Source organism: Amblyraja radiata, unplaced genomic scaffold (genome assembly GCF_010909765.2).
Source record: "Amblyraja radiata isolate CabotCenter1 unplaced genomic scaffold, sAmbRad1.1.pri scaffold_864_ctg1, whole genome shotgun sequence".
Classification (NCBI taxonomy): Eukaryota; Metazoa; Chordata; class Chondrichthyes; order Rajiformes; family Rajidae; genus Amblyraja; species Amblyraja radiata.
This window is the reverse complement of record NW_022630865.1, coordinates 19,552-47,520: the sequence shown is the minus strand read 5'-3', so window position 1 is coordinate 47,520 and position 27,969 is coordinate 19,552. Positions and strand designations below refer to the sequence as shown.

At 48.5% G+C, this 27,969-nt stretch overlaps 1 long non-coding RNA gene across 1 annotated transcript; it reads right to left on the bottom strand.

Moving 5' to 3' along the window:
- Positions 1 to 12,500: 12,500 nt before the first annotated feature.
- On the bottom strand, positions 12,501 to 20,496 carry LOC116970423. Its single transcript, XR_004411137.1, has 3 exons — positions 20,395 to 20,496; positions 14,405 to 14,407; positions 12,501 to 12,746 (listed from the first exon to the last, which is right to left on the bottom strand). It is a non-coding gene; the product is annotated as an uncharacterized LOC116970423 (long non-coding RNA).
- Positions 20,497 to 27,969: the final 7,473 nt, after the last annotated feature.

The window sequence follows — 27,969 nt, the reverse complement described above, 5'->3', positions numbered from 1 at the left end:
CGGGCTGCTGGTGATGTGGCGAATGTTCCAACGGGCGGCGAAGGCACGGAACTCTGCGCTGGAAAACTGGCTGCCGTTGTCGGATTGGAGAGTCACCGGGGACCCAAAGGTCGAAAAGTGGCGGCGAAGCTTCCCGATGACGGCAGCAGACGTGAGGGAAGGCAGCTGGTCCACCTCGAACCAGCTGGAGTAGGAGTACACCAGGAACAGGAAGTGTTTGCCACGCCATTCGAATATGTCAGTGGCGACAGCCATCCACGGCAACTCGGGAGCCGGCTGCTGCATGAGGCAGGAGACTGTTGCAGGCAGCACAGGCGGAGATCCTGTCCCGGATGTCCTGAGCCATGCCCGGCCAGTAAAACTGGCTTTGGGCCTGGGACAAAGTGACCTCAACCCCGGGGTGGCCGTTGTGGGCGGTTTGAAAGTAATGATCCCGCAGCGCGGCCGGCACCACGACCTTGTGACCCTTCACCACCACGCCGTTGTGCAGCACCAATTCATCCCGAACCAGGAAGTAGGGCACGGCACCAGCCGGCAGGGAAGAGCGTCGGTCAGGCCAGCCACGGCGGATGACGCCCGCAAGCTGTTGCAGGGCAGGATCAGCGGCAGTGTGTTTGACCAGGGACTGCATCTGCTGGGAAGGAACAATGTTAACGTTCAGTACCATCAGGTCAGACGATTCGTATGGATGGCGGGCAACGGAAGGGAGCGGCGCACGGGACAATGTGTCGGCCACGAACATATCCTTGCCCTTGCGGTACACAATCTGGAACGTGAAACGCTGGAGCTGCAGCATCATCCGCTGCAAACGGGAAGAGGCAACATGGATGGGCTTGTTCAAGATAGAGACCAGTTAGCTGGTGGTCAGTTTCAATGGTGAAAGTGTTGCCCAGAATGTAGTCCTTGAATTTGGAGCATGCGAACACCACGGCAAGGAGCTCCTTCTCGATCTGAGCGTAGCGCTGCTCAGCAGGGGTCATGGTGCGAGAAGCATAGGAAACAGGCAGCTGCTGGTCGTCATGGAGCTGCAGGCAGGCAGCACCGAGTCCGAACCGAGATGCATCGCAGGTGAGGATAATTGGCCTGTTTAGATCGAAGAACTTGAGAGTCGGGGTGCGTGCGAGCTTGGACTTCAGGGCCACGAAAGCCGACTGGTGATGCGGGAGCCAGACCCAGGCATTGTCCTTCTTGATCAGCTCCCTCGGGGGAGCACTCAGTTCGCTGAGGTCGGGTATGTACTTCCCCAGGTAGTTGACCATGCCTAGAAAGCGCTGCAGGCCGGGCACGTCGGTGGGATCGGGCATTTCGGTGACCGCTGCCGTCTTCTGGGGGTCTGGCTTTAGACCCCCGGCCGTGAAAACGTGGCCTACGTAAGTGACTTCCGGAACGCGGAACCGACACTTCTTCGGGTTGAGTTTGAGATTGATCTCACGAGCCCTGTCCATGATTTGGCGGAGGTGCAGGTCGTGCTCAGCGACGTCCCTCCCGTACACCAGGATTTCATCCACGATGATAGCGCACCGCAACCCGGCAAACAGCTGTTCCATGGTGCGCTGGAAAACCTCGCTTGCTGAGTTGATCCCAAAAGGCATGCGGAGAAAACGGAACCTGCCGAAGGGTGTGATAAAGGTGGTCAGGAAGGAGGAACGTTCATCCAGAGGGATCTGCCAGAAGGAGCTCTTGGCATCTACGACCGAGAAGTCTGTGGCCGGACCGACCTGTGCAGCGACGTCCTCCACTGTCCGCATGGGGTAATGCGGGCGCTTGATGGCACGGTTCAGGTCTTTCGGGTTGATGCAGATCCTGATCACGCTCTTGTCCTTCTTGGCAGCGACGACCATGGTGGAGACCCACCGGGTGGGAGCACTCACCTCCTTGAGGATGCCCATGGCCACCATGTCACGTAGTGTGGACTCCACGCGGCCCTTCATGGCAAAAGAAACGCGGTGGGCCGGTCTAATCACCGGGTTGACCCCCGGGTCAACAACGATTTTGTAAGCACAGGGCAATTTGCCAGAACGTCATCAAAACGGTCGGGGTACTCGCTCAGGGGGTCCATGGGGGGCTGCACCAGGTGGATGTCGCGGTGGAAAGAGATGAAGCCAAAGTCCTGGCATGCACGGGCGCCCAGCAGGGTGACGTTTTCAGAATCCTGCAGGAGAAAAGTGAGGAGCCGAGTGGTCTCAAGAACTGTACAGATAAACGTGGCCTTCCCCACAGGGACCAGAATACCTCCCCCATAGGCATGAAGGCGGGAGTCATCGGGAGTAACCCTCTCCCCAGATCTTATCTGCTTGAAGAGGCTAACAGACATAACATTGGCAAAAGCACCAGTATCGACCTTCGCAGGGAAGGAGTGTCCATTCACAGTAACATGTACAGAGGGATCCGTTATCAATGCAGGTGTACCCAAAAGCGAAAACACCGTTGAATCACCATGGGAGGAGCTCGTATCAGAGTCAGGGAGTTCATCCGACTGGTACTGGGAACCAGGCGCGCTATCAGAGTGCACAAGAGTCCACATGCCGCAGAAAAGTGGTTCAGCTTCCCGCAGGAATTACAAGTTTTACTAACGTTGAATTGATGGGAAGAGAAATTCCAATTTGAGCAGCGACGAGGGGTGACCTAAGCGGGCGCAGCGGCGGTGCCCTGGCGTGGCGGGCTATTGATCCGCCGGCGGCCAGCTGCACCGGTGAAGTTGATGTCCTGGGACACCGGTTGAGATACGGAGCCAACAGCAGAGACTATGCGAGCGGCATGCATAGCTTCCCTTAGTGTTAGATCAGGCTTCATCAGGAGCTCGTCACGCAGCTTAGAGTTCAGGAGACCGTTGACCAGGACATCCCTGATCATTTCGTCCGGTGTTATCGCTTCAAGGCGGCACCGCCGAGCCATATGACGCAAAGAGGCAATGAACGCGTCAATATGCTCACCGGGAATCTGACGCCTTTGGAAGAACTTAAAGCGATCGATAATGTTATTGGTAGGGATATCGCAGAGGGCAGTGAATTTAGCCATGAGACATACCGGGTCGCGACGGTCTTCACCAGGGGCGAACTCGAACGAGGCATAGTGTTCCATGGCCTCCGGACCAGCCAGGTTGAGGAGCAGGTGAGCCTGTACAGCAGGAGTGGCATCAGGATGAGCGATTGCAATATAGTGTTCATAGTCGCGCTGGAAGACAGTCCAGCGGTGTACGATGTCCGTGTCAAAAACGAGCGTGTCGGGACGACGACACGAGTTGGACATAATAAAAAACAGGGGGATGGGGACACAACTGGGAGGAAGCAAATAATAAAAATAAAGCCGATGAACAGGAGACGCGAGTCTACCGCTGTGACACCATGTAAAATGTCTTGCTTGTCACACAAAGTCGTTTACTAGATAACTTTATTATAAGCACTACACACACTATGCCCTAGCTGTCCGTGGTCATCACTGGAGCTAGAGAGAGAGCTGGAGGTGGGGAAGCTACAATTATACAAGAGACAATGGGGAGTGGTTAGTAGTGGTGAGGTCACTATGTTAAAGGAGCATGCACTGATCTACAGTTACATCCTCGAAAAATTCTATAAGATTCGTCAGACATGATTTCCCTTTCATAAATCCATGCTGACTTTGTTCAATGAATTCACCACTTTCCAAATGTGCTGTTATCCCATCTTTAATAACTGACTCCAGCAATCCCCCCACTACGGATGTTAGACGAACTTGTCTGTAATTCCCCGTTTTCTTTCTCCCTCCCTTTTAAAAAGTGGGGTTACATTAGCTACCCTCCAATCCTCAGGAACTACTCCAGAATCTAAAGAGTTTTGAAAAATTATCACTAATGCATCCACTATTTCTGCGGCTACTTCCTTAAGTATGCTGGGATGCAACTTATCTGGCCCTGGGGATTTATTGGCCTTTAATCCATTCAATTTACCTCACATCACTTCCCGGCTAACCTAGATTTCACTCAGTTCCTCCATCTCATTTAAACCCCAGTCCCTTGCTATTTCCGGCAGATTATTTATGTCTTCCTTAGTGAAGACAGAACTAAAGTAGTTATGTTACTTGTGTATGTTAGCATTCATAGCAAAAGGATTTTAGTATAGGAGCAGGGAGGTTCTACTGCAGTTGTACAGGGTCTTAGTGAGACCATACCTGGAGTATTGCGTACAGTTTTGGTCCCCTAATCTGAGGAAATACATTCTTGCCACAGAGGGAGTACAGAGAAGGTTCACCAGACTGATTCCTGGGATGTCAGGACTTTCATATGAAGAAAGACTGGATAGACTCGGCTTGTACTCGCTGGAATTTAGAAAATTGAGGGGAGATCTTATAGAAACTTACAAAATTATTAAGGGGTTGGATAGGCTAGATGCAGGAAGATTGTTCCCGATGTTGGGGAAGTCCAGAACATGGGGTCACAGTTTAAGGATAAGGGGGAAATATTTTAGGACCGAGATGAGGAAAACATTTTTCACACAGTTCTGTGGAATTATCTGCCACAGAAGGTAGTTGAGGCCAGTGCATTGGCTATATTTAAGAGGGAATTAGATGTGGCCCTTGTGGCTAAAGGGATCAGGGGGTATGGAGAGAAGGCAGGTACAGGATACTGAGTTGGTTGATCAGCCATGATCATATTGAATGGCGGTGCAGGCTCTAAGGGCGGAATGGCCTACTCCTGCACCTAATTTCTATGTTTCTATGATTCTATGTTAAGGTTCATCTCTTAAAACAGTCAACTCACAATAAGTTAGATCAATCAACACAAGCTTTACTGATCATTTAGCCGGCGAGAGTGCCAGGGGATACAAAGTCAAGTATGCAACACATACTTAACCCTCCTGGGCCATCACTCTAATGAACAAAGACATCCAGCATCTTTTTTTTAGTATTTTGGAAACGTAGTCACATGTTTATACAGAGTTGGAGCAATGACGTCTGACACATCAATCACAGAGTATACCCATTCAAAGCATTCTTGTCACTAGCACAATACTTCTCATGCTATGGTTATATTGATCACAAACTTTAGTTACAACCCCCCAAACAACAGGAACTTAGTCGAAGGTCTATCATCTGCAGTACCTTCTTAAACAATGTAAGGATCTTTATCAATTACCCACAGAGGTTCCTGTTTACAAAGACCCAACTCCAAAGGAAACACATCCTCTCTCAAGGCTTCTGTTTACAGAAACCAGCACATTCTCAGGAAACACATCCTCTCCCACCATTGTCAATATATTTTGCTTGGGCACAACAGGAAGCAGCTTGAATGCAGTTTGAATGCTGGCCTCCAATTTCCTGATCACCCAGCTCATCTACAGCACAGAATTACAAAGCTTCAGAACCCAAAACCCAAATAAGTCAAATTAATCCTTACTTAATAATATACCTTATGTTATAATTTGTATTATATTACTAGGATATTATCAGAACCAGGGGCCACCGTTTAAGAATAACGGGTAGGTCGTATAGGACTGACATGAGGAAAAACTTTTTCAACCAGAGAGTTATGAATCTGTGGAATTCCCTGCCACAGAAGGCAGTGGAGGCCAATTCACTGGATGTTTTCACGAGAGAGTTAGTTCAGTTCACATTTACATTCACATGCACCACTTGAGGTACAGTGATATTTCAGTTCCCATACAGCCATACTAAGTAAAAAGCAACAAGACACACAGCCACATCAAATAAAAATTAACAGAAACATCCACCACAGCGGAATCCACATTCTTCACTGTCAAGTCAAACTATAATGAAAGGTGTTACCTGCCTCCAAGTTAAAAGGGGAGGAGTATCATGTATGTAATATAATTGATGTTACCGGCCTCCAAGTTAAAAGGGGAGGAGTGTTAGGTATGGGATAATTAGGATAAGTAATTGGTGTCTTGTGATGTCTGGGGGAAGTGCGCAGGAGCAAAAAAGACAAGGTGGCGTCCTGCAGTAAAGAAGCTTGTATGATTCCTCCCGTGTCCGAGCCTTTATTCAAGACTGTTCAAAGCATCCGAATACACAACAATTGGCGACGAGGATAAAAGAACGAAGATAAGAACAAGGCCAGCAAGAAGAATCGAAAACAAAAGTTAAAAATTGTAGTATTTGGAAACAAGTGGTACAGCACCAAACCAAATGGTTTTGAATTGGCGCCAAAAAGAAAAAAGGTAGGAACGGGAAGCAATAGCACAGGGAAGAGCTAGGAAAACAAGCAGGGGCAGTAAGGGTCACCAAGCACGGTGTCAGCTTACCTGGAATGTACCCAGGACTGTGCAGCCCACAGCCAAGCCCAAGCAGCAGCCACAGACGTCGGGTGGGGGCCTAGTACCGTGAAGGCCACGGACAGGTCAGAAAAGCCACCGACAAGAGGCTGAGTCTTCAACCCGGTGGGGGGAGAAAGCAGTCAACCCGGTGGGGGGAGAAAGCAGAGAAAGCCCGGTCGGGAGCAGAGTCAGCCCGACCGTGAACAGAGAAGCGGAGATAAGCGGGGTTCCGCCCGGGGCTTTAAAAAAAGGGCACACAGCACCGGAAGCGAGGGAAAAGACGGAAGTTGACTTGCGGCTAAAAACTTGAACAGTATAATCTAAGAGACTGTGCTAAAAACTGCCGCGATCGCCAGCGAAGGCATGCAGGACTGATTATCTACAGCACCTGATTGGCAGCCAGTTTTTCGCCTGCTAAAAGACTAAACTGTTAAATAACTTAAGACCTACAACATCCAAATGCCTTCAAAGTAATGGCTGAAGCAATAATTCAAGTGAAACTGTCAATTAATTGCTGAATCTGCCAAAATAAAAGGAGAAAAAAAAATGGAAAATAAGTGGTTTGGTCATAGAGTGAAATCCAGTTCATCATTTCGGGGTGGATGAATCAGATCCCTTTCAAGCGGGGAATCTGCACAAAAACATTAGAAGACTTGACACTCCGTGTGATGGAAGGTAATAAAGTTCAATTATAGAAACATAGAAATTAGGTGCAGGAGTAGGCCATTCGGCCCTTCGAGCCTGCACCACCATTCAATATGATCATGGCTGATCATCCAACTCAGTATCCTGTACCTGCCTTCTCTCCATACCCTCTGATCCCTTTAGCCACAAGGGCCACATCTAACTCCCTCTTAAATATACCCAATGAACTGGCCTCAACTACCCTCTGTGGCAGAGAGTTCCAGGGATTCACCACTCTCTGTGTGAAAAAAGTTTTTCTCATCTCGGTTTTAAAGGATTTCCCCCTTATCCTTAAGCTGTGACCCCTTGTCCTGGACTTCCCCAACATCGGGAACAATCTTCCTGCATCTAGCCTGTCCAACCCCTTAAGAATTTTGAAAGTTTCTATAAGGTCCCCCCTCAATCTCCTATATTCTAGCGAGTACAAGCCGAGTCTATCCAGTCTTTCCTCATATGAAAGTCCTGACATCCCAGGAATCAGTCTGGTAAGGAGAAGAGGGAAGTATTTTGGGACCGAGATGAGAAAATCATTTTTTACACAGAGAGCGGTAAATCTGTGGAATTCTCTGCCACAGAAGGTAGTTGAGGCCAGTTCATTGGCTATATTTAAGAGGGAGTTAGATGTGGCCCTTGTAGCTAAATGTTTCAGGGGGTATGGAGAGAAGGCAGGTATGGGATACTGAGTTGGATGATCAGCCATGATCATATTGAATGGCGGTGCAGGCTCGAAGGGCCGAATGGCCTACTCCTGCACCTATTTTCTATGTTTCTATACCATTCGCTTCCTTCACTGCCTGCTGCACCTGCATGCCTACTTTCAATAACTGGTGTACCATGACACCCAGGTCTCGCTGCATCTCCCCTTTTCCTAATCGGCCACCATTCAGATGAAAGTCTACTTTCCTGTTTTTGCAACCAATGTGGATAACCTCACATTTATACACATTATACTGCATCTGCCAAACATTTGCCCACTCACCCAGCCTATCCAAGTCACCTTGCAGCCTCCTAGCATCCACCTCACAGCTACCACACCCCTCCAGCTTCGTGTCATCCGTAAACTTGGAGATATTGCATTCAACTCCCTCGTCCAAATCATTAATAAATATTGTAAATAGCTAGGGTTCCAGCACTGAGCCTTGCAGTACCCCACTAGTCACTGCCCGCCATTGTGAAAAGGACCTGTTTACTCCTACCCTTTGCTTCCTGTCTACCAGCCATTTCTCTATCCACATCAATACTGAACCCCCAATACTGTGTGCTTTAAGTTTGTATACTGATCACTTATGTGGGACCTTGTCAAATGCCTTCTGAAAGTCCAGATATAACACATCCACTGGTTCTCCCTTATCCACGCTACTAGTTACATCCTCGAAAAATTCTATTAGATTCGTCAGAGGTGATTTACCTTTCGTAAATCCATGCTGACTTTGTCCAATGATTTCACCACTTTCCAAATGTGCTGCTCTCCCATCTTTAATAACTGACTCTAGCAGTCTCCCCACTACCGATGTTAGACTAACGGGTCTGTAATTCCCCGTTTTCTCTCTCCCTCCCTTCTTAAAAAGTGGGGTTACGTTTGCTACCCGCCAATCCTCAGGAACTACTCCAGAATTTAAAGAGTTTTGAAAGATTATTACTAATACATCCACAATCATCTGCCTCATTTGTTCACCCGTGGTCTGGGCTGTTGAACCCTCCGCAGTCTCCGTTGCCGATGGTCCGATGTCTGAATCCCTCGCGTCGGGATGACGGAAATTTCGGCGTCGGAAAAGATTGGAACACTCCGCAGCATGGAGCTCCTGAGTCGGCCTCTTCTTACCGGAGACCGCGGGCTTCACGGTGTTAACGTCCACAGGCCCCGAGGTTGGAGCTCCTCACGGGCGATCCTCGGCAAAGGAGAAAAATCGCATCTCCGTCGAGGTAAGTGGCTCAAAAAAAGTTTCCCCCAATTCTCCCCCCACCAAATGTAAAACAAACCTAGAAACACTAAAACATACTTTTAAAACATACTTAAAATACTGGAAGCAGTGACTCCGTATTAATACTGACGCCTTTAGCCAGCGAGAAGAAGACAACAGAGGAATGACGAAGAGATGGGGGATGTCTCCTTAATTTGGAGAATTCAATGTTCATGTCATCGGGCTGTAAGCTATGAGGTGCTGTCCCTCCAGGTTGCGTGTCACCTCACTCTGGCAATGGAGGAGGCCCAGGACAGAAAGACCAGTGTGGGAGTGGGAAAATAATTTTAAATGGTACACAAAAATGCTGGAGAAACTCAACGGGTGCAGCAGCATCTATGGAGCGAAGGAGATAGGTAACGTTTCGGGCCGAAACGTTACCTATCTCCTTCGCTCCGTAGATGCTGCTGCACCCGCTGAGTTTCTCCAGCATTTTTGTGTACCTTCGGTTTTCCAGCATCTGCAGTTCCTTCTTGAACACAAGGGATTTTAAATGGTTGGCAACCGGGGGATCCAGCAGGCCTTGGCGGAGCATGCGGATGTGTAGGGTACAATGCACGCCTAGTCTAGATACAAGGAACAGCAGATGCTGGTTTACAAAAAGAGATACAATCTGCTGAAGTAACTTGCACCCCTGGAGAGCATGGACAGGCAACATTCTAGGTCAGGACCCTTCTTCAGACTGCTTGGTGTGGGGGATGGAGAAAGTTGGAAAGGAGAGGTGGGAGTGGTCGCCTTATATTCCCTTCCCTCTACAGATACGGCCTGACCCACTGAGTTCCTCCACCGCTTTAGAGGGAATTGACAGACAACGTTTTGAGTCAGGACCCTTCTTCAGACTGATTGGAGAGGGTGGGAGGAAGAAGCTGGAAAAGAGAGATGGGGGCTGGACAAAGCCTGGCAAGTGATAGGTGGATACAAAATGCTGGAGTAACTCAGCGGGATAGGCAACATCTCTGGAGAGAAGGAATGGGTGATGTTTCAGGTTGAGACCCTTCTTCAGAAGTGATAGGTGGATATAGGTGCGGGAGACACAAGAAACTGCAGATGCGTTAGATGCACAGAATTTCTTGCCCAGAGTGAGGGAATCGAGGACCAGAGGACATAGGATCAAGATGAAGGGGAAAGGATTTAATAGGAATCTGAGGGGTAACTTTCTGAGGTGTATGGAACAAGCTGCCCGAGGAGGTAGTTGAGGCTGGGACTATCCCAACGTTTAAGAAATAGTTATAGACAGTGACATAGATAGGCCAAGTTTGGAGGGATATGGACCAAATGCAGGCAGGTGGGGCTAGTGTAGCTGGGACATGTTGGTCGGTGTGGGACACTGTATCACTCTATGACTCTAACACGAAGTGCTGCAGTAACTCAGCGGGTCAGGCAGCATCTGTGGAGAACATGGATAGGTGATGTTTCACAGAATGCTGGAGTAACTCGGTGGGTCAGGCAGCATCTGTGGAGAAGATGGATAGGTGACATTTTGGGTCAGGACCCTTCTTCAGACTGACACTGTGTTAACAGATGAGGGGGTGATCGGCAGATGAGTGAAGTAAGTGACAGAGGCGAGGGAAAATAAGGAGATAAAGGGGTGTGAGATAAGGAGAGAGGAATGTATATGTGCAGCTTTAAGGGACATTGTTCAGGTAGCATTTGGAGTATTGCATACAGTTAACCAGAATGGTTTAAAAACAAGGAACTGCAGATGCTGGTTCACAAAAAAGGACACAAATGCTGGAATAACTCAGCGGGTCAGGCAGCATCTCTGGAGAGAAAGGACTGATTGACATTCCTGGTCGAGACTGAGGAGGGTCTCGATCAGAAATGTTACCCACTCCTTGCAGCATTTTGTGTTTACCTAAACTGCGCCTCTCCACTTGGTAGTGTGCCCAGCAGGCTGGAGGAACGGGCAAAGGCCTTGCCACAGAGCGGGAAGGTGAAAGGGCGCTGGCCGGTGTGGGCTCGCCGGTGCTCCAGCAGGTGGTCAAGGCGGGTGAAGCCCTTACCACAGGATGGAACGGGGAAGGGACACTCACCACTGTGGGTACGCCGGTGCTGCCACAGGCTGAACATGCGGGTGAAACCCTTGCCACACTCAGCGCACACAAACGGTCCCTCTCTGGTGTGTATCCGCTGGTGCTCCCGCAGCCCCCGTGCTCTCTTGTCACAGTGGGAGCAGCTGCTCGCCGACGTGGGTCCGCCGGTGCTGCCGCAACCACCGCGAGCTGTCAAACGCCTCACAACAGTACGGGCAGTCGTAGGGCTGGACACTGGTGTGCACGTGCTGGTGAGACAGGGTGTGGAAAGCCATGGCCGGGCTCCACACACCGGGCTGGGGATGGGACGGTCGCCCGCGTGCACCCGCTGGTGGGACAGCAGCCTGGTGGAGTTGGTAAAGCCTTTGCCGCACTGGGTACAGGTGTAGGGATGCTCGCCGGTGTGGGTGCGCTGGTACTGTAGCAGGTTGCTGGAGTGGGTGAAGCCCTTGCCACACTGGGTACAGATTTAGGGTGCGCTCGCCAGTGTGGGTGCGCTGGTGCACCAGCATTTTGCTGGATTGGATGAAGCCCTTGCCTCACTGGGCACAGGTATAGGGGCGTTCGCCGGTGTGGATGTTGCGCTGGTGCTTCAGCAAGTTGTCCGCTGGGAGAAGCCCTTGCCACATGGGGCACAGGTGTAGGGACGCTCGCCGGTGTGGATGCTGCGCTGGTGCTTCAGCAAGTTGCTGGATTGGGTGAAGCCCTTGCCACACCGGGCGCAGGTGTAGGGAGGCTCGCCGGTGTGGGTGCGCTGGTGCTGCAGCAGGTTGCTGGATTGGGTGAAGCCCTTGCCGCACTGGGCACAGGTGTAGGGGCGCTCGCCCGTGTGGATGCGCTTGTGGCTCAGCAGGTTGCTGTAGCGGGTGAAGCCCTTGCCGCAGTCGCTGCAGGTGAATGGCCGATCCCCAGTGTGCAGCCGCCTGTGCACCTTCATGGCCTTGGATGACTTATAGCATTTGCCGCAGTCGGAGCAGGTGAAGGGCCGCTCACTGCTCTGCACCCGCTAGTGAGCCCACAACTGTCTAAAGCTCTTGCCACATGTGGAGCAGCCATAGGGCCTCTCGCCGATGGACCTCCAGGACAGTCGCCCTCTTGAAACTCTTGCCGCACTCCGAGCAGTTGAAAGGGCGTTCTCCCGTGTGCAGCCGCCGGTGGGTCTCCAGCTGGCTCGGGTACTGCCAGTCCTTACCACATACGTCGCACTCATAACGCTTCTCCTTGTTGTGCCCCGTCATGCGGTCCTCCATCGAAGAGCAGCCCCTCGAGGCTCAGCCCGCACACCGAGCAGATGGTTGGGGGGGGGGGCTCACCTGCACCCTGGCCGCCCTCAATGGCCGCTCACTTTTCCGTCTCTCCGTCCACAGCAACTGCTCCTAAACCCTGCAGGAGGGGAACACAGAGGGTGAACAAGTTGGTAAACAGGACATTACTAGCATATTGTAGCGGCAGATTTTTCAATTCTTTCAGGAAATTAACTCCCTATCCACTAATTGGGTGAGACGAGATAAGGGGAATATCTTCGGTACGCATGCAAGCTGCCTCAGGGAGACCTTCAGAGCTTCTCCTTTCATAAAGCTTCAGCACACAGTCTTTTAATGAATATTTTCTTTATTGTAGATAGAAAACAGTAAGATACATCCAAGGTTTTCCGTCTTGTTCCGGCAATCTTGTTCGAACTCCAGCTCATTACTTCAGATACTAGAAAACTCCTCGTGTCTCCATGCTTCACATGATCTTGACATGTGGCTTGACATGCTCGACATGTGGCTTGACATGGTCGAAGGATTAACCTTCTCCCTCTTCACTCCAAAACGAATCTAACCAACTAAACTACCACGCAAGCAGTTAAGCTGCATAAACACGCCCAAAGACACGTCATAAATCCCACCCACATTATAACGGGCAGTCTAAAATTTAAAGGCACATGCCATCCACAATGACATGCAAAACAGGCCAAATGGCCACTTCATACCGGCCCATAATTGTTCTGAATACATAATGAGGCAATTACCAATGAACATCAAAAAAGTGGCCATAAAAGCTTAACATACATCAAAATCAAAATCAAAAGATCAGGGAATAGAACCCTGTAGCTCCTCGTCGGGAAATGAAACCCCGATCTCCCGCGTGCTAGGCGTGGATACTAACCACTATACTAACGAGGAAAAAATAGCATGCACTATATATCTGCAATCACAATTCTTTATCGACTCTTCCATCTTCGCTTTCGCCTTCTAGAAGCAAGCACAACTTAGTTATTGGTCTTATTAAAACATTGTTTTTTGTTTTCAGTCGCACCATACGCACCAAACCCTGAACATCAGGCATGATTTCTAGTATTCTACCCATTAACCAAGAACCTCTAGATGCTGTAGAGTCAGCCACCAACACAATGTCGCCTGGAACAAAGTTCCTTTTAATCCTTAGCCATCGTTGTCGTTCTTGGATTAAAGGCAAATACTCTTGTATCCATCTCCTCCAAAAAAGATTTTCCATATATTGTACTTGCTTCAATCTACGTTTCATATACAAATCCTCTTTTACAAAAAGCCCAGGTGGAAGTGTTGGATTGGTTTTCAGCAGAAGAATATGATTTGGTGTGAGTACTTCCAGGTCATTAGGATCATCAGAACTTTTCGTAATAGGTCGATCGTTTAAAATCGCCTCAATTTCACAAAACAGAGTTTGTAACCCATCATCATCCAAAATTTGTTGTCTAAGAACGGAGCGCAGCACATTTCGTACTATACGAATTAATCATTCCCAAATACCGCCATGATGAACCCATTGGAGGATTAAAGTTCCATTTTATGCCTTGTTGAAGCATAGTATATTGGATTTTATCCTGATTTAAGTCTTTGAGTGCTTTTTTTAGTTCCCTATCCGCTCCAACGAAATTTGAACCATTAACGATTGCTCTTAACGAAGTAACTTGACCCCGTCGACAAATAAATCTCCTTAATGCTTGAATACATGAGTCCGTGTCGAGTGCAGATGCAACTTCAAGATGTACCGCTCTACTTGCCGTACAAGTGAAGATCACACCATATCTTTTCACAAGGCTACGTCCTCTCTTAACCTCCATAGGACCAAAATAATCCACCCCCACATCCGTGAATGGAGGTTTGTCTGGAGTGATCCTCTCCACAGGCAAGTCTGCCATCTTCTGTATACCAAGTTTCCCACGCTCTCGCGTGCATATGATGCAATTTTTTAATATCTTTCTTGCTGCTGAATTATCCTTGGTAACCCAATATTTTTTACGAAGTTGGGATAGCATGTAATTTCTTCCTCCGTGCCCAATTTGTTCATGAATATGCCGTAATAATAATGTCGTTATGTAAAAGTCCTTAGCGAGAATGATAGGACGTTTCATTTCTTCAGGCATTGCCAATCTGTTTAGGCGCCCACCCATCCGCAGAAGATCTCCTTCCCAGATTGGGTCGAGCTTATACAATTGACTTCTTCTTTTTACCCCCTCTCCTCCAGCTTGCAATGTTAATATCTCTTCTTTGTATTTCTGTCTTTGACAGAAAGAAATGATCGTATATTCTGCTTTGAGGAGATCATCAAGACAATTGGCTATATGAAGCTTCAAAAACTTGCATCTGGACTTTGATCTCCGTTTCCCTTTCCTCAGGATTCTCCTCCAAGATACTTTCTGTTATTTGTCTCTTTTTCCGAATCGTCAGCAACAATCTTGTTTTTATTTTAAGAAACCAGGCTACCGATGTTATCAATTTATTCCATGATGAAAAGTGGGTAATTAAATTATTCACGGTGTCATATGAGTTTTTTTCAATCACATTCACCGAAATGTTTTGTTTAATTTCCGGATCTTTTGTAGAGATTTCAAATCCGAGTTCAAGCTTTGGCCATTCTCTACTTGGCTTACTAAGAAACTTTGGCCTATTATTATTAAGCAAGCAATTTGCTGTTTGTCCCCTAGAGGCTTCATCCGCAGGATTTTCCTTTGTATTAACATATCTCCATTGAGAAACATTAGTAGCTCCTAGTACAAAGGAAACTCTATTTGCAACAAATGTCATAAAACGTTTGTTTTCATTGTTAATGTATTTCAAAACCGTAGTGCTATCGGTCCAGAAGGTAGATTCTTCCAGTTGAAATTGCAGTTCCTTTCTCAGCATTATGTCAATTTTAACAGCTAAGATTGCTGCTGTAAGTTCCATTCTGGGAATCGTCATTTGCTTCAATGTTGCGACTCTGGCTTTTCCCATTAAGAATGCAACATGCACTCTTTTGTTTACATTTTGTAGTCTTAAGTATGAAACAGTCCCATAACCACTTTCGCTGGCATCCGAAAGTGATGCAGTTGTGCATTTCCGATGTTACCAAAGGGTTTAGGCTTTAGACACCGATCTATCTTAAACTTTGACATTTTGTGGAGGTCTTTTAACCATTCTGTCCAACTGTGCGAGGATGTTTGAGTTATACTCTCAACCCAACCAAGTTTTTCTCTACACAGATTCTGTAAAATTAACTTGGCTAGCAGTATAAATGGTGCAAGAAATCCCAAAGGATCGTATACTGAACCAATCACAGATAAGATACCCCTTCTTGTGACTGGTCGTTCCTGAATCGACAATTTAAACTTAAACACACCCGTTTCCACGCACCAGTGCAGTCCCAGTGCCCTTTCCATTGGCAAGTTGTCTTTGTCTAAATCCAACTCCTTGGTTTCTTCCGCTCTGTCATCTGGTGGAATGCTTTCCAAAACAGCACGACTGTTGCTGACCCACTTGGTAAGTACAAATCCTCCCTTATTGCAGAGAGAGGTTAGGTGTTTCACCATTTGAATTGCCTCTAACTCAGTAGATATGGATTTTAGGCAATCGCCCACGTAAAAATTATTTATCAAAGTGGAAATTACCTCCTCTGGGAAATAATCTTTATTATCCTCTGCGGTTTTCCTCAAAGCGAGATTCGCACAACTTGGAGATGACACTGCTCCGAAAAGATGTACTTTCATTCGGTAATCAACAAGGTCTTGTTGCACATCCCCTTCAGGCCACCATAAGAATCGCAGATAAAAATATGTTTACCAGTTACTTTCACTTGATGAAACATTGATCTGATATCAGCCATCAAAGCTATCGGTTCTTGCATAAATTTGATGAGAACTCCAATGAGCGAGTTAGTAAGGTCTGGACCTTGCAGTAGTTCACTGTTAAACGATGTCCCTTTAAAGACTGCCGCGCAGTCAAAGACCACCCTCAATGTCCCTTTCTTCGAGTGGTACACCCCATGGTGCGGAATATACCAGATCTCTCCATCATCTCGATATAGTTGATTCGTTGGTATCCTTTCGGCATAATCATTATTAATCATATTCTGTAAGAATTCTTGAAATGTCATGTTCTTAACAAACTTGCGTTTCAAACCTTGAATACGCTGTTTAGCCATATAACGATTATTCGGTAAATTAACACTTTCTTGCTTGAAAGTTAAAACCAAACAAGAATGTCCATTTTTCATCTTAACTGAATGGTTCATAATATCTAAGAATTGTAATTCTTCTCTAGACATTTCTTCATATTCCTGGCTGGTACTTTCATTGAAGTCATGGTTATATTGCATCATTAACAGCTTTTCCAATTTACCTGTAGATATTTGCTTAACAGCAACAGCACGGCAATTCATTTTGCTGGTGCTTTCCTTATTCTTACACAAGGAGCCATAGATAACCCATCCTAGTAGGGTCTTCATAGCATACGGTCCATCCCCTTGGCTCCTAATTATCTGTACAGGTTCTAATGCTCTCAGAGCATTTGTTCCAATAAGTAAGTCAATATCAGAATTTATCTTTGATATTTTGACATCTTTCAGGTAAGGCCATTGCTGTAAGTCTTCACATCTGGGTAAATTTTGACGACCAACAGGCATTGTTTCATGTGTGAAACCCTCTGAAATTGGAATAAAATTATCTTCATCCAAACTGGATATCTCCATATTTGTTATATAATAACTATGGTAATCCTTTTCTTTATTCATGGTACGCATTTGAATTTTAACTTTCTCTCCAGTAATGTCCAACCTTCTCATCAAATTCTCTGTGCAAAAAGTAGCTGAACTTCCATGATCCAGAAATGCATATGTTTGCAACACTACATTAGTTTCCCTATTTCTCACTTGTACTGGTAAAATAGAGAAAATGCATGCTTTCTCTCCGGCCCCAATATGTGCAGTTACTTGAGGCGAGGTGATAGCATTAACATCCGCTGACTCCTTTTTCTGCTCAGTAAGATCTGGCTCTTTCTTTACAGGATGAAGCACATCAGGATGATTCTGCTAACATTTGTCACAAATTATTGGGCACTTACAGTCTTTTACCATGTGCCCTTTCTTTAAACATCCATAGCAGATTCCATTCCTTTTTAAAAAGTCCATCTTTTTTTCATATTTCTTGTCTTTAAATTTATGACACCATCTTATGGTGTGACCTACTTCATCGCAAAATGGACAAAATTCGTTCTTTCTGGTCGGTGCATCCTCTTTGGCACCACCCAACACCTTCTCAGGTATTATATTGGTAGCAAAATTGCTTTTCTTAGGCCCTGTCTTTTGTTTAGTTTTGACATAGGTAGAACCCTTATAAGTTGCAAGTGGCTTGGCTTCTTCAATAATCCCGTTGCATGAATCTGACATGTACCGTACTTCTCTTTCTAAAAATTCCACCAGATCTGGTAGTCTGGCTACTTGTTTGCTCTTATCTCGTAATTTACCAGCCCTATCTCTCCACTTTTCTCTCATTCTTCCAGGCAACTTGTTAATGATGATTCTCATATTACTTGAAAGATTAATTTCCTCCATGTAGCCAAGATTTTTCATCGAGCTGCAACATCTTCTCAGAAATATTACATATTCACTCAATTTATCCACATCTTCCGGCTTGATTTCTTTCCAAGCCTGGGCCTTTTCAATGTATGCATTCGCAATCCTCTGTTCATCACCAAAACGTTCCTTTAGTAATCTTCTCCCCTTATTATAGCCCTGGTTGCCTGGCTCCATCTGACAACTTTCTACAAGCACCTTCACACTTCCTTTTGTGTACTTCACCAGAAATCGTAAGCGTTCCTTTTCATGCTTAACTTTCGCCTCTAATACCTCTTCTATGGCTCTTACGAAAGTTTCATACCGCAAAGGATCTCCACCACACGTAGGAATTTCAACTGGTGGCAGAATGAGAGAGGTATTTTGTCGAGCTATAATCTCGTTGAATTCAGATTGCTTATTCAACAGTGCCAATAGACCAACCTGATTCCCTTCTCCTTGGTCCACTGGTCCATCTCGAGTTTGTACGGATGTTCCCATAGTAGCTAGTTTCGGTCTAGCATCCATTTGCTGAGCTGAAGGTTCACTCAACCTATTTAGGTTTTCCAATCCAAGGTATCCTGTGGACTTTGACCGTGGAATCGATCCAACTGCCAATTCACTCTGAGCAGTTTTGGCTCTCTGTCTAGAGCTCATCGTCTTTGACGATCTAGAGCTGCATCTAGACCCTTCACTTTCCAGTATGTCCTTTCTGGCTTTAGCCACCTTCAACTTTGTATCTAATTCCAGTTGTTCCTGACATCGCGCCATCTCTTCTTGCTATCGGGCCACCTGTTGGTCATCTCTTCTTGCTGTCGGGCCATCTGTTGCATCATCTCTTCTTGCCGTCGGGCCATCTCATGTTTTTTCTTCATAGCATCCGCTTCTATTGAGAGCGCTGCTAACTCAGCCTTGGCTCCCAAACGAGCAGAAGCCCTCGAAACCGAACTGGCTGGGCTACCAGATTTACGGCCTGATCTTCGTGAAGATACATTTGAGATACTATCTCCCGGTTCTATTTCATCACCTTCTTCTTCCTGCTTAGTAACTTCTTTTCTGCTACATTTACTTTTGTCAACTTGCTCTAACCATGCTTCTGCAGCATCGTTGGATTCATCATAATACTCTGTATTTTCGGAATCCCACTTATAATGTCTTTCACGTTCCTCTTGAGAATGCTCTGCTTCCAGCAGTGTGTCCTGCTTCTCTTTCAGCTCCTGGTTAAGGCTACTTATCAGGCGTAATTTCTCCTCCACCTTGTCCTGGTTCTCTTCTGATTCCATGAGTTTTTTCTGTGTATCAATTACTCTGGTAACCTGCAACCATAATTCATTTCTCTCTTTCTCGGTTCCCCTCAGACAGGCAGCATGTGAAATATCTGTTTCTTCAAGTTGTCTGGGTCTTTCTTCGCCACCGCGTGGCTCTTCTGGCATAGCTCTGCCCTCGTCTTCATCTTTAATCATGATTTAAAAAGTGGTCTTGGCAGATTGCCAAGTCTTTAAATTAGTCGAAAGTGACTTTGTTATTATCAACAATTTCTTCCAAAACTAAAACATACCGATAATGTAGAGAACCTCTCTCTAATTCCAAGTGCCAAATAAATGATGCTAATTCAAATGGAATGCGCTTTATCACAAGAGATTCAAAACAATCTAAGGTCGGTCTGCCGTTCCCAGGCACGCTGGAGAAAACAGCTTCTTGAGCTCTGTAACAGAATTCTTTTAATTAAAACCGTGATTTTAATTCAAACGGTAATAATCGATTCGTACTCACAAATCCAGTGATACGTCTTCAGATACGTTCCGATGCTGTTGATAGACCTCAAGGCTCTTCCTGGTCGAGATCTTCTTCAGTTCCACGATTGGAACCAATCTTCTTTCTTTGGCTATGCCTCTCCGAGGTCTTAGCCCTGCCGTCTTCAGTTAAATCTTCTGTCCCACTCTCTGGGACTGGTATTTCTTCTTCAGTTCCACGATTGGAACCAACCTTCTATGGCTGCGCCTCTCCGAGGTCTTAGCCTGGTCGTCCTGCTATGCCTGCGCCTCTCCGAGGTCTTAGCCTGGTCGTCCTGCTCTGGTTGCGCCTCTCCGAGGTCTTAGCCTTTGCACTTCGATCTTCTGTCCCTATCTCAGGGACTGGTATTTACCCCCGCCGGAGGTTCGCTTCTACTTATCTTCTTCTGTCCCACTCTCTGGGACTGGCAATTACCCCCCTGCCGGAGGTATCCTTCGACTTAGTGTAGCGGCAGATTTTTCAATTCTTTCAGGAAATTAACTCCCTAGCCACTAATTGGGTGAGACGGGATAAGGGGTATATCTTCGGTACGCATGCAAGATGCCTCAGAGACCTTCAGAGCTTCTCCTTTCATAAAGCTTCAGCACACAGTCTTTTAATGAATATTTTCTTTATTGTAGATATAAAACAGTAAGATACATCCAAGGTTTTCCGACTTGTTCCGGCAATCTTCTTCGAACTCCAGCTCATTACTTCAGATACTAGAAAATTCCTCGTGTCTCCATGCTTCACATGATCTTGACATGTGGCTTGACATGCGCGACATGTGGCTTGACATGCTCGACATGTGGCTTGACATAGTCGAAGGATTATCCCTCTTCACTCCAAAACGAATCTAACCAACTAAACTACCACGCAAGCAGTTAAACTGCATAAACACGCCCAAAGACACGTCATAAATCCCACCCACATTATAACGGGCAGTCTAAAATTTAAAGGAACATGCCATCCACAATGACATGCAAAACAGGCCAAATGGCCACTACACATATTGAGTCCGTTTATGGCGGAGGAAACCGTTATATAATTATGCGCGGCACACTGGCGCACCGGTACAGTTGCTGCCTCACCGCCAGAGACCCGGGCTCGATCCTGACTACGGGTGCTGTCTGTGCGGAGATTGTACATTCTCGCCTTCACCTGCGTGGATTTTTACTCCGGGTGTTCCGGTTTCCTCCAACATTTCAAAGATGTTCAGGGATGTAGATAAATCGGCTTCCGCAAAATTGCTGAATTGTTCGTAATGTGCGTGGGATAGTGCTAGAGAACGGGGTGATCGCTGGTCGGCACGGACTCCGTGGGCCGAAAGACCTGTTGTTTCCGCGCTGCATCTCTAAATTAAACCAAACCAAAGAAGGGTGTCGACCCAAAACGCCACCCATTCCTTCTCTCCACAGATGCTGCCTGACCCACTGAGTTACTCCAGCACTTTGTGCCTGTCTTCTCCACAGATGCTGCCTGGCCCACTGAGTTACTCCAGCACTTTGTCATGGAGTCATGGAGTGATACAGCATTGAAAAGAAGCCCTTCGGCCCTACTCGTACCCGCACTCCTAGATCCCTCTGCTCCATACATTCCGCAAGGCTCAGAGTTCAGTCCTAGTGAGACCACACCTGGAGTGTTGTGTGCAGTTTTGGACCCCTAATTTGAGGAAGGACATTCTTGCTATTGAGTGAGTAGGTTTACAAGGTTAATTCCCAGGATGGCGGGACTGTCATATGCTGAGAGAATGGAGCGGCTGGGCTTGTACACTCTGGAGTTTAGAAGGATGAGGGGATTTATTGAAACATATAAGATTGTTAAGGGTTTGGATACGCTAGAGGCAGGAAACATGTTCCCGATGTTCGGGGAGTCCAGAACCAGGGGTCACAGTTTAAAAATTAGGGGTAAGCCATTTAGAACGGAGATGAGGAAACACTTTTCCACCCAGAGAGTTGTGAATCTGTGGAAGGGCGGTGGAGGCCGGTTCTCTGGATACTTTCAAGAGAGAGCTAGATTGGTCGGTGGGGGCGCTGCAATGGCGGCAGCCCTGTCAGCAGTGCGTTAGTTTTTTCAACTTTTTTTATTTTTTTAGTATGTTTTAAAGTATGTTTTTAATGTTTCTTTGTGTGTTTTGTGTGGGGGGTGGTGTGGGGGGGGGGGGGTGAGGGGGAAATCGTTTCGGCCGCCTCCTCCATGGAGAGGCGACTTTTTCCAGGTCGCCTCCCCGTGGCCTAACAGCAAGGATCGGCACGGCCTTTCCCGGAGACGCGCCCCGGGCTTCAGCGGCGGGCGCAGCGTGGACTCTCGGCGTGGAGCAGGTGAGCCCTCGCTGGGGCTCGCTAGAGGGGAGCGCTCCGTTTCGCTGGCCCGGGACAGCCGGCAGCCTGAAGCCGCGGTCTGCACAGCTCCAGCTGTCGCGGCGTCTACAGCCCGGGATCCCTCGTGGGGGACCCGGGGGAAGAAGAAGCTTCCACCGCCGGCCCGCGGCCAACTTCTACCGCGGGCGCGGTGGCGACTAACCATCACACCTGGAGGGGAGCACCGACCGCCGGCCCTGCGGTCTGCGGTACATATTAACTGTAATATAATAATGTATGCATGTTGATAAGACAGCAAAATTCTGAAAATATTGGCGGTGAAAATGACTTCAGGACAGTTTGTTAGGGAAATTAAGGAATTGGTAACAGAATACTTATACAGCAGAGTGAGTATAATTTTATGGATGAGAAATTGTGTTCAACCAATTGATGACTTCTTTGACAAAGTAACTAGCATGTTAGATAACAAGGAAGCCAATGGATGGAGCAAATTTTGTTATGCAAAATTTGGTCAGTGAAGTGCCCCATAAATGATTACCGCATTAGATAAACACCTGTGGACTTGAATGTAATAGATTAAGTCCAGGGGTTAGATATGGGGCTTTATGTGTGGGCCAGATATATTGTCAGTGCAGAGGGGCTAGGAGCAAGGCCAAGTGTGCATCCAGAGTCAATGTCTTGAATGGTACTAGGTGTGCAGTCAAAGCTGGGATAATGGAGTGTTCAGCCGAACTCTCACCCAATGTTGGCAGCCCTGCTATAACACAGGCTCGGTGCATACAACACAACCGTAAGGTCTACAAAACACAGGATTAGAGGCCCAGAATGTAGGCCAAAGCCCACAGCCAGGCCCGGAGCCTTCAACACAGCCCAAGGCCTACAACACAGGCCAAAGCCCAGAACTTGGGCAAAAGCATAAAACACCGGCCTGGAGCCTATAATACAGCCCTGTGGCCTACAAACATGCTGGTGATGCCAGAACTTAGGCCAAAGCCCAGAACTTAGACCCGCAGACTATAACACAGGCCCAGAGCCTATAATACAGCCCTTCTTCGTGCGAATGAAACATAAATAAACCAAAGGAATAGGTGGACCTCAAGCCTGGTGTTGAGCAGCCAGGTTGTTGTCTCTGCGTCAATGTCTGCCAGGCCCTGAGCTCCATTTGGTGGGTGGTAGAGTGGACACTCAGAGATGACATAGTTGGCTGTCTGTTGTTCTGCTCCACATTCATAGGCTTTGCTCCAATATGAGTATAGGAGCAAAGAGGTCCTTCTGCAGTTGTACAGAGCCCTAGTGAGACCACACCTGGAGTGTGCAGTTTTGGTCCCCTAATTTGAGGAAGGAAATTCTTGCTATTAGGGGAGTGCAGAATCGGTTGACAAGGTTAATTCCCGGGATGGCGGGACTCTCAGTTGCTGAGAGAATGGAGCGGCTGGGCTTGTGTAGCCCTGTGTAACTTCATATCCATGACTATTTCATTAGTTTTTCTTATTAAGAGATTTATATAAGTTTTGCTGTGTATATGTGTTTTGATGTCATTAGCTGGTTCACATTGATATGCACTACTGCCCCTTTAAACAGTTTTCTGCAGTGTACTTGGTGAACATGTGTGGTTAACAGCATTCAACCTATGTGGATGGATTTAAATGCATTTGATTTGTTGTTAATGAGTTAGATCATTTTTCCTGTGTGGTCATTGGTTTGGGGGCGGGAGCTGGGGATCGTGGGTAAACGGTGAACGGAAGAGAGACAGAAGAAGTCCGCGGGCGGAGCAGAGAGAAATACGAAGAACAGAGACTTAGAAAAATAAGTTTTGACTGTCCTACTCGGTCAGTAAGCAGTTTAAATATCTTTCCTCGCGGTGAGGTAAGATAAAGACTTTTACAGAGAACGTGGTTATTGGACAGTGAGCTGCAGCGGCTTGCTGAGCTCAAAGACTTTTCCTCTGCCACTGCCTTCCGTCATTAGCATAGTTAGCCGTAGCCTAGCTGCTACCCCTTCAGCTCGCAGGTGTGGATTAAAGACTGTCGCTGTTTGGACTTTGTGATTACGGGGAGAGTGAGAGCAGCGGTTAGCTGAGCCCTGGAGACAACGAGGGAGAAGGAACATTTCTGCCACATGGGGTCCTCTCTGGTCAGCCAACTCGCCAGCAGCTCGCCATTCGCCCGCCAGCCGTCATCACCAGCAACGTGCCTTTCGCCCGCCACCTTGTGAGCTTCTGCACTGTGCACTTGTCGGCTTCAACTGTATTTGGCCGCGACGCTCTCCAGCTTCTACCAGGCCTGCAACGTGGGGTTATTCTTGTTTTGTTTTTCATGTTGCCGGCTTGTGCGAGTGAGTGTGTGGGCCCACATAGTAATTAATACTTAAAGGTACTATAAAAGATTGATTTATTGAGTGGTGTTGTTTGAATATCTGTGTGAGAAACACCAGTAAAACACCATATTTTGGTTATTGATATTTTATTTTGTATTTCCCTGACCAACATATTTTTTATTTTAATTAATAGAATAAAGGTGAAGGTAAGTCATTGGAACATAGTTGTCAGTTGATTTATTTTAACTGTTTCTACAGTAAGGTATAACATTTAATATTGAAATTAAATGTGCCCTATTGTCCAAATTAAAAGAGTGCATAAATACTTAAATTAAGGGTTAACTAACAGCTATAAGGGAATTAAAGTTCACGAACCTGGGGCGCAGCTCATGTAGAGGGCAAAGAAGCGCTACACTTGTATACTCCAGGTTTAGAAGGATGAGAGGGTATCTTATTGAAACATATAAGATTATTAAGGGTTTGGACACGCTAGAGGCAGGAAACATGTTCCCATTGTTGGGGGAGTCCAGAACCAGGCGCCACAGTTTAAGAATAAGGGGTAAGCCATTTAGAACGGAGATGAGGAAACACATTTTAACGCAGAGAGTTTTGAATCTGTGCAATTCTCTGCCTCAGAGGGCGGTGGAGGCCGGTTCTCTGGATGCTTTCAAGTGAGAACTAGATAGGGCTCTTAAAGATAGTGGAGTCAGGGGATATGGGGAGAAGGCAGGAACGGGGTATTGATTGGGGATAATCAGCCATGATCACATTGAATGGCGGTGCTGACTCGAAGGGCCGAATGGCCTACACCTGCACCCATTGTCTATTGACTGGCGGAGCCGCCATCTCCACATGCTGGCATTGAAACGCCCAACTCCAGTTCCAAGTCTGTTGAGCTTCACCCATGCTCCTCTGGGGAGGTCAGGCCCTGGACAGCTTTTATCTGGTGAAGAGGTGTAGCTGTGTAATGGAGATGAGGTTGCCTTCCACTCCTGTGACCACTTGGTGGCTATCCAGTGTGCTTTTGTCTCAGTTGGCTGGATGGATCCGTGGAGTTGTTTTCCAAGTGGAGCAAAGGGGTGACGGCAGAGAGAGAGGGGGGAGAAACGGTGGGTCTCTGCTCTTTGCTGATAGCCTGATGGGGGGGGGGGGGGGGGGTGATCAGACAGCCCTCAGAGCCTATAATAATAATAATACAGTCCTGTGGTCCAGAATTTAGTCCAAAGCCCAGATTTAGGCCCGGAGCCTACAAAACAGGCCTGGAGCCTATGACACAGGCCTGGGTCCTATGACACAAGTCTGGGGCCTGTGACACAAGTCTGGGGCCTATGATACAGGGCTGAGGCCTATGACAGAGACCTATGGCACAAGGGTGGAGCCTATGACACAAGCCTGAGGCCTATGAACAACCCTGGGGCCTATGACACAAGGCTGGTGCCTGTTACACAAGTCTGGGGCCTATGACAGAGGCCTGGGGCCTGTGACAGAGGCCTATGACACAAGCCTGGGGCCGATGACACAATCGCGGGGCCTATGACACAAGCCTGGGGCCTGTGACAGAGGCCTATGACACAAGCCTGGGGCCTGTGACACAAGCCTGGGGCCTGTCAGTGAGTAAGGAAAGGAAGGAGGTCTGGGCGCTTTCTGGTCCTACTACTGCAGCGCCCCCTGTCAGCGTGAGGCCGCGGTGCAGCGTCTCTGGTCCTCCGCCTGTAGCGCCCCCTGTCAGCGAGAGGCCGCGGTGCAGCGTCTCTCTGGTCCTCCGCCTGTAGCGCACCGTGGCGGCGGGAGGCCACAATACACCTGTCCACGTTCCCCACAGACGCTGCCCGACCCGCTGATTTACTGCAGCACTCTGTCACCTTCTTCCCATGAGGCATGTCGCCCCCCCCAGGTGATTCAGCGCCAATCACCCATCGGATTTCGGGTGAAGTCAGGGCACCGGTCGTGCTGGCTGGCAGACGGGCGGCTCGACACGGTGCCCGGCTGCTCGGCATCCCCATATTGGTGCAGAGCCCCAACTTCTCCCCTGCCCTCCTTCCTCCACTCATCCCCTCCCCCCTCCTTCTCCCCCCTCCCCTCACTTCCACCGTCCTCATACCCCTCCCCACTTGCCTCACCATCTCTCCCCTCCTTCCCGCCACCCTTCGCGCTCTCCTCTCACCTTCACATCTTCATCTCCCCCCCCCCCCCTCCCTTCTCCCCTCTCACCTCTCCTGCACTCCTTCAAGCACTCGTAATGTTCACGCGTCAGTAATGTCCTGTTTGCCAGCTTGTTGACCTTCTGTGTTCCCCTCCTGCTGGGTTTAGGAGCCGTTGCTGTGGACGGAGAGACGGGGACGTGAGTGGCCATTGAGGGCGGACAGGATGCCGGTGAGTCCCCCATCTGCTCGGTGTGCGGGCTGAGCTTCGAGGGGCTGAATTTTGATGGAGGACCACATGGTGGGGCACAACAAGGAGAAGCGTTATGACAAAAGTGATGGAGAAACTCAGCGGGTGCAGCAGCATCTATGGAGCAAAGGAAATAGTGAACGTTTCGTGCCGAAACGTTGCCTATTTCCTTCGCTCCATAGATGCTGCTGCACCCCCTGATTTTCTCCAGCACTTTTGTCATACCTTCGATTTTCCAGCATCTGCATTTCCTTCTTAAACAAGGGGAAGTGTTATGAGTACGACGTGTGTGGCAAGGCCTGCCGGAGCCCGAACCTGCTGGAGACCCACCGGCGGGTGCACACGGGCGAGAAGCCCTATGGCTGCTCCGCATGTGGCAAGAGCTTTAGCCGGTTGTCAGGACTGCAGAGGCACCAGCGGGAGCACAGCAGTGAGCGGCTCTTCAACTGCTCCGACTGTGGCAAAGGCTTCAATTTGTCCACACACCTGAAGGTGCACAGGCATCTGCACACCGGGGAGCGGCCCTACAACTGCAGCGACTGCGGCAAGAGCTTCACCCAGTCCTGTCAACTGATGGAGCACAAACGAACCCACGCCGGCGAGCGCTCCTAAATCTGTGCCCAGTGGGGCAATGGCTTCACCAGCTCCACCAGGCTGCTGTCCCACCAGCTGGGGCACACCGGCGACTGTTCCTTCGGCGGCTCCACCTGCAGCAAAAGCTTTGCCCGGTCGTCGGGGCTGCTGCGTCACCGGCAAGGGCACATGGGCGAGAAGCCCTGTGGCTGCTCCACCTGTGGTAAGAGCTTTGCCCAGTTGTCGGGGCTGCAGGTTCACCAGCGATGCACAGCAGTGAGCGGCCCTTCACCTGCTCAGACTGCGGCAAAGGCTTCGTCGTCATTGGAACTGCCCGCACTGCACACCGGGGAGCGACCTTACACCTACAGCGACTGCGGCAAGGGCTTTACCCAGTCCACTGGAGCACCAGCGCACCCACACCGGCGAGCGCCCCTACACCTGTGCCCAGTGCGGCAAGGGCTTCTCCAGATCCACCAGGCTGCTGTCCCACCAGAGGGTGCACGCCGGCGACAGTCCCGTCCCCAGCCCGGCGTGTGGAGAGCACTTTTCCATGGCCTCCCACGTCCTGTCTCACCAGCACGTGCCGCCAGTGGCCAGCCCTACGACTGCCCGTACTGTGGTGAGGCGTTTGACAGCTCGCGGGGGTTGTGGCAGCACCGGCGGGCCCACGCCGGCGAGCAGCTCCTCCCACTATGCAAACGGGGACTGCGGGAGCACCAGCTGATGCACAGACCGTGAGGACAGACTCTACGATGGCAGTATAAAACTGGGCCATCATTGCCTGTGGCAGATTGTGTTTTCTCAGCTGCCGCAAGAAGTACATCCTCTGTGG